This window comes from Festucalex cinctus, chromosome 10 (genome assembly GCF_051991245.1).
Source record: "Festucalex cinctus isolate MCC-2025b chromosome 10, RoL_Fcin_1.0, whole genome shotgun sequence".
Lineage (NCBI taxonomy): Eukaryota > Metazoa > Chordata > Actinopteri > Syngnathiformes > Syngnathidae > Festucalex > Festucalex cinctus.
This window is the reverse complement of record NC_135420.1, coordinates 21,284,476-21,298,585: the sequence shown is the minus strand read 5'-3', so window position 1 is coordinate 21,298,585 and position 14,110 is coordinate 21,284,476. Positions and strand designations below refer to the sequence as shown.

General features: G+C 41.7%; 1 long non-coding RNA gene across 5 annotated transcripts in view; it reads right to left on the bottom strand.

Moving 5' to 3' along the window:
• Positions 1-14,110, bottom strand: part of LOC144026812 (uncharacterized) — a 94,772-nt gene that overhangs the window by 65,438 nt on the left and 15,224 nt on the right. Inside the window, exon 5 of one of the 5 annotated variants that reach the window (XR_013285311.1) lies at positions 2,754-2,909. The exons of 2 other annotated variants lie outside the window; for them this stretch is intronic. This is a non-coding gene — a long non-coding RNA (uncharacterized LOC144026812). Of the gene's footprint in view, positions 1-2,753; positions 2,910-3,089; positions 3,518-3,541; positions 3,736-14,110 lie in introns of those variants that run through there. 2 more of the 5 variants (XR_013285312.1, XR_013285313.1) reach the window with 2 other exon arrangements.

Here is a 14,110-nt window from a genome sequence, read left to right as displayed (position 1 = left end):
ACATCCGTAGTTTCTCTTGAAGAGTGAATGTGATTTACACCAACTAAAGACACACAAGAGGCCCTGAGCTGTACGTACATTCTGCCATTCGCATATCACTAGACATCATGCCTGCTCACTAAAAGCCGAGCTGCACTGTGTTTGCTTACGGAGCAGGTGTGTGCATGGCTACAGCAAAGCCGCACAAGTCAACCGTGACATGCGCAGGTGCCAGCTTCACATAGCGTCACTAGTACGCAAAATTTAATGGCCAATTAGTAGATTAAAAAAAAAAGACAAATTGAGGTTTTGTCACTTCTCTAATCGCACAGTCAGCAAAAGCAATGTGACTAAATTCATAATATAAACAAAGGTCTTTTTAACACTGATTTCAGTTTTAAATACATGACCGTGCCCCCTCCCTAAACACAGCGTACATGTGCCGGGGGGAGGAGACGGATCGGGGATGTGCTGGGAATGGGCGCCTAATTGCTTCTTACTGATCCAAATAGCACATCAGAGGCAACGGCACTCGAGAGGGACCTCCGAAGAGGTCCGCTGGTTGGGGCCTGTTCATTACCCTGCTGACCCCCCAGCTCGACCCCTCATGCGCACAGATATTACCCCGCACACCTCCGCCCCGTCACCTACCCCGCAGCTCATTGTCTCGGGGGTTTAATTGGAGCGATGTTCCCCATTGTGAGCGCGCTCAATGGCGGTGGAGGACTCCATTGTGGCTGTGAATGAGGGCAGGAGTGTTCATTAGGTGAGTCTCTGAATACTGGTCTCTGGAGGTACGCTACAGAGAGACGGGGCCTGCCGGAGGACGGCAGAGGTGAGTGAAACTGCCTGCTCTTCGCCGCTCTTCTCGCTCTTTGCTTCCCTGCCTCCTCTTATGTGGTCTTCCTTCCTCAACAGCCTGACGCTTGGCCCTGAAAGGCAGCTGCATGCTTTGGGTGGTGAGGATAAAAAAAGGGGGTGGGGGGCTTTGTATGCGCCAGGAGGATGAATCATAGCGGAGAAGAGAGAAGTGGATCAAAGACGGCCATCGGTAAAAGTGAGGACCACCTCCTCCGACGGATGGGAGAAAGGGGAACTGATGAGCCTTGGCCTGAGAGAAATTTCATCATGGCCGCAGCATTGAGCCACAGTGAAGTACTCCAAAAAACGCCACTGTACAAGTGAGAGGTCATTGATGCTGGTTGAGATTTTTTTTTTTCCCCTGCACCTGCACAGAGGCACTTTCGACAAGCTGAAATGGTGACAAAGGTCTGAAAGAAAATTGGAAGTGGGGGGGAAATGTTGGAATGACTGGTGGTACAAATATAGACAAGTGAGGACTTATAGGGAACAATAACAATGGCCCGTATTAATAAATATCGGTGTAAGAGAAGCTGGAAGTGCAGTTTGACTCCTCAACCTTCAAAGTATACCAAAATCTGTTCCGTTCCATTTCCATTGAGATGAGCTACATTTGGACTAGCTTGTCACAAATTCCAAACTGCTACCATTACAAAACCTTTATTTAAAAGGTAAGTCAAACCAAAAATTTATTTTACAAGAATTGTTTGCACTCTTTAATATTGTGTTTGAATAGCCAGGGAAAATCCAGAAAATTCCACGCGAGGTGGTCATTTTGCCACTCCACTTGCTGTCGACTGGAGATGACATCACAGTTGCTCAACGCTCAGGTAACAACCAATCATCGCTCAGCTTGCAAATGTGACATGACCAAAATCAAGAAACAGTTGAACCAGGATTTCTCGTTACCTGAGCCTGGACTGGAAATAGGCACGACTCGCGCGACTGAAATCAGAGGGCAGCCATCTTACGTTGCCACATTTACTGACAACTTGTATAATTTTTGTTTGAGTTTTACGCTAGGAGTCATGAGACCTTTACCATTCGTATCATCTATTGTGACTCATATAGTTTAGGTTTACATTTCGCAGCAAATTTTACCTGATGGGCTTTACGTTCACTTTGTTGGTTTTGGTGACATGATGCAGACCAATCTTTCAGTAGCAACCGGAGTTATGTGGTGTTAGTGAGTGGCAACGCAAGATGGCCGCCTTTGGGTTCACTTCTCTCAACAGCGAGTAATCGGCATCGACAGCTCATTCATATGCAAGTCCATGGCTGATACCCGGCCTTATTTCAAGGTGTCGGTTAGTGTGACAGAGGCCGATGACAGCATCAGCCACCCTTTAGTGGCCATTTTGCATTCAGGAATGAGAAATGGAAAATTAGAAGAGAAAATTGTCATCTATTTAATGCAATTTTAAGGACAAACGTTATACTGGGATAAAATGATTAGATTTGTCATTGTTTTCAAACTACTTTTAAGCAAAATAATGGCATGTATTTTTAATTTTTTTTTTTTTTGCATCGCCCCATTTCCCTAAATTCATTGTTCTTTTTATGTAAATTACACCTACAAGTTGCCACCTGTTCCAGTCTGCAAATGTGTTTTTGTACGCAGACATTTTTTTTCTTCTAAATAAAGACTTGGATTTCTTTTTTCCTTTTATGAAAGGCGAGCGGAAAACCTTTTTAAGTCTAATGTGAAATCCAACGCCAGCGTCGACTGCGATTGCGACTTTGCGCCTCCCAGGCTGCACAGCTTAAACGTTTAAGCTGCCACGGAGCTGACAGCTCTTGGCAGACCACCACCAGCCAGCCAGCCGGCCGGCCGGCGCTCGCTCCCCTGCCAGTGGCGCAGTCTGAGTGCTCTATTGTGAGTCTGGCGCGCACGCAGCAGCCCCGACGTTTGTGTGACAGGCTCGACTTCACACTGACCAGAGCCCTTTCACTCATTGCCTGCTCCGCCGCCAATGTCGTCATCTCCTTTGCCACACAAACATACGCATGCATGGAACGTCTCCGCTCTTTGATGCTCCCTCGGCCGCTACCTTCCGCTGTTTACATTTCTGTTGGTCGGCGAAAAAAACAAAAAAAACAATAGTAGAGCTTGCGTTTAATGCTAATCTGACATCATCGCGGTGGTGTGTAGGGTTACACTGGCTGATGTGTACACACAGAGCCAAGTCCTGGAACTGTGTTATTGCTGCCACACGCAAACACATATTAGCGTTTCTTAACAAGGGTGCGTTCAGGTTTCTGTCTCCAAAGTCCTCTCTGCAGCTCTCTGACTTCAAACAGACGCGCTTATTTATTTTTCTGTCTGAAATGCTTGCATCAAGGCCAGCGTGCATGGACAGTGTACGTCTCCTTTCTGCCCGGGTTGTGCGGTCACGGAAACGGGAATGGCAAATGCGAGCGTGTGCACAAATTCATTTGCAGGTCCGCACTGACAGATATTTACCACCCACATGAGGTCATTTGGAGGTGTTTGGGTGACGGACACATTTGCAATTTGCGTTGGAATGAGCAATGGCTAACTTGATCCATGTTGAGAGGGCCCAGTGGAAGTGGGTCTGCATTGCGAGTCCCCAGTGACGGTCTCTTTGTCCCTTCCTGTTTAGCCTGGGCGTCTGCCGCACATAAACACTCCGGGGCCTCCTCAGCTCCATGTGGACTGAAGGGGTGGAGGGCAAGAGTCATGCTTTCAATCCGGGCCAAAGGCCTGAACGTTCGTGTTGTGACACTCTCAGACTGGTCTTGGTCACGAGAGAACCTTTTGAAGGTCTTGGTCTCGTCTCAACTCGACTCCCAAAGTCTTGGTCTTGGGTTAGCCGGACTTGATTTCTTCGTCAAGACCAGTCATTCATCTGCTATTCTTCAACATCATTAATGCTAGCATAAAAAAAAAAAAAATTGTCTCGTGCCGTATTTCTTAAATGCAACCCATTTCTTTTTTAAAGTTTGGTTTACAAAGATTTAATTAAGTCTTATTATAAATTAAATTAAAGAGAGAATGCTCTAGAACTATTCAGCCTTGCTATTGTTTTTAAAAGGGATGTTCAATACCACTTTTTCTCAGACCGATACCAGTCCGAGTACTCAACTCGAGTAGTCACCAATTCCGATATAAAGCACCAATACCACAAATACTTTTGATACATAACATTTCCAAAAATAAACACTTGCAGATAATTTCAAAGAAGGACCCAATATGGCATTTCTTAAAATGTAAAATTTTATGCAATTAATTGCAATTTTCTATCCTTGTAATTTCTAGTTCCTGATCATAAAACGACCACAAGAAGGCAGCCAATACTGGTAACAAAGAGAAAGACTATAACAATAAAGTTAGATTTGTTTAAAATCAGGGAAAGGTTTGTGTGCACCCTGCACATCCTTGATGCAAATTACTACTTTCCTATTGGCCAGGGCTTTGGCATCATCTTGTGGCATCTCAGAGCTTTATAGGATGTAGTGATGTGAAAATGAAGCTTCATGAACCATTTGCCATATATTTTTTTTACTGCTCTTAAATTTAATTTCCACTGCACTATCCTTCATTAAACCAAGAGCACCATCTAGAGGAGTAAAACAATATTGCAATTGGTTCATGAAGCTTCATTTTCCCATGACTAATGGGAAGGGTTTTGAAATTAGTTTTTCTCAAATAGCTCAAGTTAGGTTCTACAAGAGGTGAAAAAAAAAAAAACACAAATGGGTCAATTCATGAAAAGCTAACCACAAATAGGCAAGGATTCACAATACTATAAAATCCGATCAAAAGATATTGGTGGCTATTTTTTTGGTAAAAATAAAAGAAAAAACAAATTAAATATGTCAAACTTAGCCCGTGTTTTAGCCCATGTTTGACATACAGCAGTACTGTTGCAAACAAAAAAGAAAAAAAAAAAAAAGTCAACTGTACCAAGACTGCATGAATGTATTAGCATGTATCTAATCAAGGCAGACTGCATGTTTAATAGATGAGCAGGAAGAGCGACTTAGCTGTCCCGACGCGTGCTCTGATCACAGGGACGGATCTGGTCAGGCGAAATGTATTCAAGAGCACCGACCGAGCCAACGCGGCCGCACCCAAGCTCGCTTTCATCTCAGACATGGACGGGAACCATTATGACACCATATGCAAGAGACACAAGAGGGACCACACGCAGGAGCCCCAACATCTACTTATGGTCTGACAATGATAAGATGTTGTGGCACACGGCTGTCTGTCCTCGCTGTGATGACAATAAAAATGTCACGGCGGCCATGTGTGAGACTGTAACGAGGACAGTTTCTTTGAAGCGTATTGTTTTCCATGGTGTTCGTGGCAAAGTGTCCGGCCACAAAGAAATACGCCCCAGTCATCGGTGTTTGGCTCTTTATGAACTGAGCGTTGAAATGATCTCATATGACATGCCACACAGTCACTGGGGTTGTCCAAATCTTTTGTTTGAGACAGAAAAATAGAAGGATGCAAGGGCCACTTTTAAATTTTTAGACTTTTATTTGCCACGCTAAAATCAGTCAAGCAAGCAATACGTTTCGTTTGATTAACTGTTTCATACCAGTTTTCTATTAAAGATGATAGATTTTAAAGATTTCAAGATTTGGTGGTGGGCTACGGCCCTGCATCGTACTAGACTAGACCCACGCCTACATTGAACAGCGAGCGAATTGCATCTCAACATTCAGAACCACAACAAGAACAACTTGTCGTTAGTTGACTATTTTTTAAAACAGCTACTCGAAAGAAAAAAAAAAAATCTGACCTGGACAGCATAAAGTGGAAGAAACTAATTTTGAAGGGCTGGGTATGGATCCTAATTACCTGAATCGATTCGATTTTCATTCGCAAGAATTAAATTCGATTTAGATTTGTTTTTGTTTTTTTATTCGATTCAATTCAGTCCAACATGTATTAAAGTCACGTAAATGTTACACAAGCATTTCCATTAATGTTTACATGAAAATATTTTATAATTTAATAATTATAAATTGAAAACATTCGGCATTGTCTTGCAATCAAGTGCAATAAACTTTTGGAAGATTTATCAACTAAGAAGATAAAAAAACATTCAAGCCTTTAGAATTCAATTTTTTCATGCAATCATGGGAAAAAAAACATTAAAATTGTCCGTTTATGATTTTATGAATCAATATCGGTGTTATGACTGTTTTTTCTGTTTTGTTTGGGGCAAGGGTTATGTTCGGGTCAAGACTGTGTGGTCAAGTGTCTGTTTTGAAACTTTTTTTTGGTTTTCAACTGGTAAGAAGTTATGTGAAGTCAGAAGTTATGTGATGTCAGGAATCTTTAATCTCTTTATCTGGTCAGAAGCCAATCAGAGAAATCCATGTCAGTCCTGTTACCTGCATGTCTAGCCAAAGCCAATCTGATCGATTCGCTGTCTATATAAGCCTGACAGAGAAGTGTGTGTTTTCGTCGGATTATTCTTCTGTACGCCTGTGCACCTCCACAGCCCAAATTAGCTTAGCGTCTCTTGATTCTTGATACATTCTCGTTGTTTCGGGTCTTGTTAAGTTAGTTCCTCGCCTCTCGATGTTATGCGAATAAAGAGTTAAAATCTTATTTGTGTCTGCGTTTTTGGGATCCAATTCCAGAGCCTAACAATCGGGCTAAAAAAAGGTAAAATCGATTCGATTAATCTTTTTTTTTTTTTTTTTTTTTTTAACCCAGCCCTGTTATTTCGGCTTCTAAAATTGAGCTGTATTTATTCACCACAGTGTTTTGAAGCGTAATTGTGTTATTTTAGTCGTAAATATTGTATGCGTATCTTCACATATTTAAAAAAGCTCAAAAGTATAGAAACCAATTTATTAGCAGTAGAGGCATCTATTTTTTGACATCCTTCCTTCTCATCTCCACCCTTTTATTTTTGACAAGCCTTGTGTGGGCCGTGAAAAATGTCATTTTTAGTATATTGTACGTGACGGGCCGTTGCAAAATGGATGGCGGCCGCCGTGCCGTAGTTTGGACACCACCGCCACAAGCTTTCACGCTTGTGTGCTGGACATAAGCGACAACTTTCGTCCCCTAATCGCACTGTGAGAACGTTCCATCGGCAAGCGCATGAAATTCTCCAGTTTGTTTGTTTGCTTGCTTTGCTGGTGTACCATAAACGCTCGGGGACGGCTCATTGGCACCGCCCTGTTTACATGCCGATCGTGTGACTCCGGAGAGATGAAGGAGAGTACGTCTGGGGAGCAAATGTTCTACCGCGCTACCTCACCACAGAGGGGGGCACACACGAAGGCAGCCAGGGGAAGCCTGCATGATGTGTGAACAACTCGCTGTGGTCGGGATAGAATAACCGGGGGAGGAAAGAGCTGATGGTCTGCGTGAAAAAAAATTCCCAAGCAGTCCCACTCCTGAAGCGCAACTTCAGACAACCGCCACATAGGAAGAAAGAAAAAAAAAAAAAAAAAGAGAAAGAAAGAGGATGCTAAACATCCCCCGGTGGTGAATACGCAGCCTGCAGGAGTGCCATCTGTGGCAGAATTGAGAATTGAAAAGGGAGAACACAGAGAGGAGCGCCCGAGCCGGGGTCCACAAGGTGGGAGTCCAGCTGGGTCCCATTAGGACCGGACCACATGTGCGTATGAGGGTGGGAGGGGTGACGGACAGAGAGCAAGAGAGGGCAGCGGGGAGGAAGTGCTGAGAGCGATGGGCCTAGACCCTGTGAAGCTTTATTAGTCTTGTCGTCTGCTTTCCTCAACGAGGCCGTACAGAGCCCCCCCCCCCGCCGCCCTCCACCAACCCTCGGGCACCGCCGCCGCACAACAGTATAAAACTATTAGGGGGAGGGAGGGAGGTAGGGAGATTGGGGCAGGACCACCCAGACACACATACACATAATAGCTACCAGGAGAAGGCCCCGGCAGGAGAGCTACAGCTGGAAAGTGAGAGTCGGGCACATGTGCGAGCAAAGTGTTCCGTCTTTCAATCATGTCACCAACATCTGTGTCACTTCTTTGTTGTGATGAGTTCATATTTGGACACCGGGGGGGGGACTAACTCGAAAATGATGACATTTCGTGTTGACTCCTCGCGTGTGATAACCATCTGGAGGTCTCTACCAGCACCCCTTGGTGGGGGGGGGTGGGCATCCATTTCACAGCGCTGGCATACCTGACATGCCTGCAGGCTCATCTGCTCCCGCCCCCCAAAAGGGGATGCGTGAGAAAAATCACGGCTGGAATCTGAGCCCTTCCTGAAATGCTGACCAGCGGACGTTGGCGGCTTTGCTCGGGCAATGATTGTGATGGTTTGACAAGGTGGTAGACGGATAATCAGCCTTATGATGCCAATCAACATTAGCATACGGACTTCAAACAGCCCGAGTTTCAAAGGAGGGGGGGAAAAAAAGGCTCAAGGGAACTGAGGCTGGATTCAGACTACAAAAGCCAAATTCCAATTTAGATTTAGATCCATATTCAATCCTGTTTACATTGACTTAACACCTGAAATTGGATTTCTACGACAAAGTTCAGGAGGCAATCTGTTTTTTGTTTTTTGACTCCAGTTTGAAAATGCTTCATGACAATATAAGTAGCAGGGGAAAAAAAAAAAAAAAAAAAAAAAAAAAAAAATGTATGGAATCCAGAGCGCCTTAGATCTAAAACATGCTTTGTCCATATGTGGATTAAACAATTCAAAATTGATTTGATTCGATTTAGAAGGGCCAATTCGATTCATTTTTGATTAATTTGATTCAGTTAAAGGAATACTTGACTCATTGAGCCATTTTCAGCAGTAAAAAGTGAATATTTTGTCTATAATTAATGTGGTAACTTCATTATTTTTCATGTACAATTAATACCTTTAAAAAGTAATTTTTCTACTTGCTGTCGACTGATGATGACGACATCACCTGTGCTGAGGAAGTAGGTAACGACCAATCATGGCTCAGTTTGCTGACCAACCCCAGAAAGCAGGTGAGCCATGATTGGTCGTTACCTACTTCCTCAGCACAGATGATGTCATTATCAGTCGACAGCAAGAGAAAGAAAAAAAAAAAAAAGTTTTACAGGTATTAATTGTACATGAAAAATAATGAAGTTATGAAAATGAATTCTGGACTAAATATGAAAATTGTTCAATGAGTCAAGTATCACTTTAAGGATTTTATGTAGTATCAATTTTTGTTGTATAATTTAATGATTGTTATGTTTTTAAATATTTCCTTTTTTACTTTTCATTTTGGCCTTTCAGTGAGATCCTATTTTCACACGAATTTATGGATTGAAAAAAAGAATTAAATGGATGAATTGATATCAAAAGATTAAATACTAATAAGCATGTTGCTTGTCTGCATGTTGCCATTTATTTTCAAGTATCAGGTTTACAGCGATTAATATAAAAGCTCATTTCATTGACCTGCCTACGGTGTTTCTTTGTGTTAAAATTAAGTTAGCAGACTGCCCTTTGTTTTATGTGTAGTTTGACTGTAAATTTCAACAGATTGGCAATAAACAGCTTGAAGCAATCGGGCCTTTTTTGTTCAACATCTGCTGTTAAGTTCGCTGCCACTACTCGACTGTAAGCACTCATGTTAATTTTCTTTTATAGGCATGCTTATGAGCTGGAAAAATATTAGTCATAAAAAGAACTAAAAACATGTTTGTTTTTACATACATAAAAAGACAAAGGACAACTTGAGGTGCAACAGAAACTAAAAAGCATGCAATAAAAATATTTTTTTTTAAATAAGATAAAAAATCTCATGTGTTCTTCTGAATAGAGCTTGCCGTGTTTGAAGGTTTAAGAGTTTTCATTTAGAAGTACTGATTAAACTGCAATTTCCACTCCAATGTAAAGATTGACTAAGGCAATTGCTCTGCCAAGGTAAGTTTATGGCATCTAATGCATAACTTTATTTACTCGTGTGTGTACACCGCAGTTAATTGCCACTCTGACGGCACTCACCTGCGGTTCTCACCTCCCTCCACGCGGGACAAGATCCCACAGTCAAAAGTTACGAGCTTTAATACTTCAGCCATTCAATCATTTCGGCTTTTATATTTTTTCTCTTTCGCCACTTGTCTCCGGACTTCTCCCGCTCGTAAAGAAAATAATATTTGTCTTTCCAACTGCACAGGCGGACCACAAAGTCCTCGTGTTTTATTTGAGTCCGAGCAGTAAAAGTGTGTTCTATTCCACCGTAAGCTGTTGTTCTTCCCTGAAACTTTTTTTTGCAAGGACGTAGTTTGTCTGTCAAACCGCTGGAGGAAAAGTGCAAACATCCAAAGTGGAGGTCATGGCCAACTGCGATTTTAAGAGAAGATATTTTATATAAAGTAACAGAATGTCATTTATTTAAATGCTCTAAGCAAATACTTATAGTGTAAATGTTTTTTTTTTTTACATCTTAAGTTGTATGTTTCCCCATGTAATTCCTTAACATAGCAGACGAGTGACTAAATAAATATCCCACAAAGCAAAAAGACTAACGAGCTGTCCTCAGAATATTAATGTATGAAACAGACTAATTTGTCACAAGGACAGGTGCCACACTGCCTCATTAAGCTAATCAAAGCAGAGAATCAGACACGATGAGCGACGACTCATTAAGCAGGAGAGGAGATAAGTGGCGGAGAAGAGGCATCTTGGGAATTAGCTTCACCAGTTGTGTCTTTCTGCTTAAACTTGAGATTAATGAACGGTTAGGAAGATTATTTTTTTATTTTTTATTTTTTTTAAACGTCTAAGGTCAAAGTTGTGATTTACAAATTATTCATTGAAGCACTTAAACGTCTACATCAGTGATTTGCATTAATAGTTTCCAAACACTTTACAAAGAAAACTGTTGATCCTGTGGATGGATGGATGGATGGATGTCATTGATTGGACTGACTAGGGCATGACCGATTCATCAGCCAACAGATTTAAATCGGCTGATATTGGCCGTTTTAAAATATAAATAAAAAATTCTGTAATTTTTTTTCACAATTTTTCTCTCTTTTGTTTACAGATAAATTTATTCTGGCAAATATCAAACACAAAATTATAAAAAAAATAAATACATTAAACAAATAAATACAAATGATCGATAAGGCCCTAAAATTGACAAAAATAGAAAAATAGGGGGCCTGCAAATCACTGGTGAAAGAAGTAGTGCAGTACGACATTAGCGGCATGTTTCATCCACATGGGACTTATAGTATTATAGTCACAAAATAATGCCTTATTGTTGAAATTTTAGATGCAGGGTCTTTTATGGCAAGGGGTTAAAGGTTAAGTATATCAAGGAAGCTAATTTTCATTGTGATTCAAGTAAATGTTATGCTGGCTGATTTTACTGTGTCTGGTCGTCCAGAATATTAAAAAAAAAAAACAATTCAGGGTCTTATTTTGATAGAACATTAACTTGTGTTTTTATGTAGCTTTTCCACATTTATTATCTTTTGACTCCTGACATGAACACACACATCAAGTGTTCTACTTCACACCTTATCAGTTTGAGATACAGTGAAGGACAACAATCTGCAGCTACTGCACAGTGCCATGCCGAGCCTTATCTATTTACAGTCATGGTTAACAGGTCATTCCGTCCCCCTCATCATTTTTGCCTTCGCTCCTTCTATCAGCATCGCATTCCCAATGACAAAAAACGTGCAGGTGGGGCGGGCTAAGTGGCGCGTCGGTGACAGAACGGCGCCCACTACAGTATGTCGTAAGCACTGTGAAGTGCATTCAGGCTGAGGGTTTCATCTGGCAAATGCACTCCGGCATGAGCCGGCCTTACTATGTGTTCAAAGCACAGACTTGCGGCTGTCATAGCCATGTGTCAACCAGACTGACTCAGAGGGACAACAAGCATGTGTGGGCAAGCTCCAGGAGCATCTTGAGTGTGTGCGTGGAGTCAGTTTTCCCTTTCCAGTAACACTACTATCTAATGTTCATCTGTCAGTAACATAATTCTGTCAACATAATCAACACCAAGGACCTTCGCATGCTCGCCAAAGAGTTTAAATGATGACAAAATATAGTCCCCACCCCAGTAGTTACACAACATTTGCTGTCGGAGCAAAAACTGACAAGTCAAGCTGGGAGACGCCCAAAAAAGGAAGAGGGCAGTTGAGGACAGACCTCTGCCAAGGCGCAATGAATCTGACCACGCTCCCTCCAGCCCTGTAGGTGGCAGTAATGTCACTCGTAAATGTGCATACAGTGCTGATAACTATTGCTTTTATTTGGAAAGATTGTTTTTATTTTTCATAAAAACAAGTAGTGTATTTATTTTAAGTGAAATCAACAAAGACTGCCATTATTTATTTAAAAAAAGGGGAAGGTCAACCCCCAAATTTTCCTTACAATAAATTGTCCTATGCAGCCCCACCAATCGAAACACGATATTCTAATTAATATTGCGTATGTGGGAAATAAATTACACTGCAAAATCCACCGGTTTTAACCATCCAATTACAGCTCACTTGTTTTCTGAAGCTGAGCCCTGATTGGTCGTTACTTGAACCCTGAGCAACTGTGATGTCATTTTCAGTTGACAGCATGGTGACAAAATGGCCGCCCCCCTAAGGTGGCTTTTGCTGCTTAACTGATATTCCACAAAGGAATTCCAGAATTCCATGTATAGACTAGTGGGGACATGACAAAATATTATTGTAAAGATATTTTCTTTTTTTTTTGGAATGACGTCCCCTTTACAAACAAGTATTTAAGTCCAGATTTTATTTTTCACTAAACCTTCATTATCAAACATTACTGTCAAGAATGTACATCCAATTAAATGGCAAATATTGGCATATAAATATTGGCAAAACTGGTTGACATTTTTATGCTCAGGCAATGCTGCCAGCCAGCTGATGAATGTAACTACAAAAGTAACTTGTAATCTAACTTAGTTACTTTTTAAAATCACGTATTCAGTAAAGTAATCAAGTTACTTTTTCAACGAAACCGTGTCAATATTGGTGGTCAGCACAGGTTGTGTTTGAGCAACAAACATAACTACATGCAAGCATTTGCCGTAATAAATGTTTGCTTATGACTTTCAGAATATGTGTTCATTATTTTTAATTATGCAAGTAATTAAATGATTAGAAAAAAAAGGAGGATGAGAGTGTGCATATATATATATATATATATATATATATATATATATGAACAGAAATGTGCATTACCACCACCTATAGAACTTAAGCGGAACAGCACAAGCCTGAACATAGAGTGCACTTCATGCAGTCGATTAACTTGTGCAGTGTGAGGTTGAATTTAAAAACAACACTTGTGAAACCGAACCGCGAATGCCCGGCATAAGAGGAAAATGAAAGTCAGAAAGTCACAAGTGGTAAATCACATAAGTATTGAGTGTCAGGGTTAGGTAAAACATCCCACTTTCTATGTTGTCAAAGCTATCAATTTCTCTCCCGGCTGAGCGTTGCGCTCGGGAACAGGAGCTGGCATCGGCCCTCGTGCCCAATCCTGCACCGACTTTCAAACATGTGGAAGCTGTGAACGTGACAACGATGCTCGGTGGTGGGGGGGGACGGCATGCGGGAGCAATTGTGTCACTCCCGGGCCATCTGAAAAGAATCTTCTTGCCTCAGATCGCTTGATCGTGTCCTAAGTGATCCGCCTGGATCAATATTCAGAGTTTCAACTTTTGACTGCGTGCGTTTGACGGCGATACCCCCGAGAGCGACGAGATCAAAGATGGGTGTGAATATGGACAGTATGAGAACCAAAAGGGGCGAAAAAGATCTTAAAAAATTGTTTTGGAAGCTCGCACCGACTGAGCAAGAACATGTGCGCGTGGTTAACGTTGGTTTGGGAAGTCGATCCGATTGCAGTCACAGGGAAAGAGGGAATACGCTTTGTGGCCGCCAGTGTTTAGATTTCGCAGCATCTGATGACAGAAGGCAGTTGTTGACCGCCCGCGCCGATCTTACAATTTCAATACAACTTCAGTCAATCGCAAGGTCGCATGTAAACTCGACAGTTACAACTATGACAAACAAGACTGGGTGAATGTTTAAACACCAGGGGCTTGAGATGGTAATCAATCAGATTTGAATGTGGGACAAATTACATATTTATAATTTTCCAACACAAATCAGGCAGGCTGTTGACTACTTCTGGCAGAAGATGAGCATGGCAAGAATAACAAATGTGACAATGATGTCATCACATGGCCTCAAAGCACTTCCGAAGCTGCCATTCTGATTTTAATATCGTCCCTATGCTGCTCGCAGCATCAAGGGGGAATATTTGCATTCTATCTGCTGT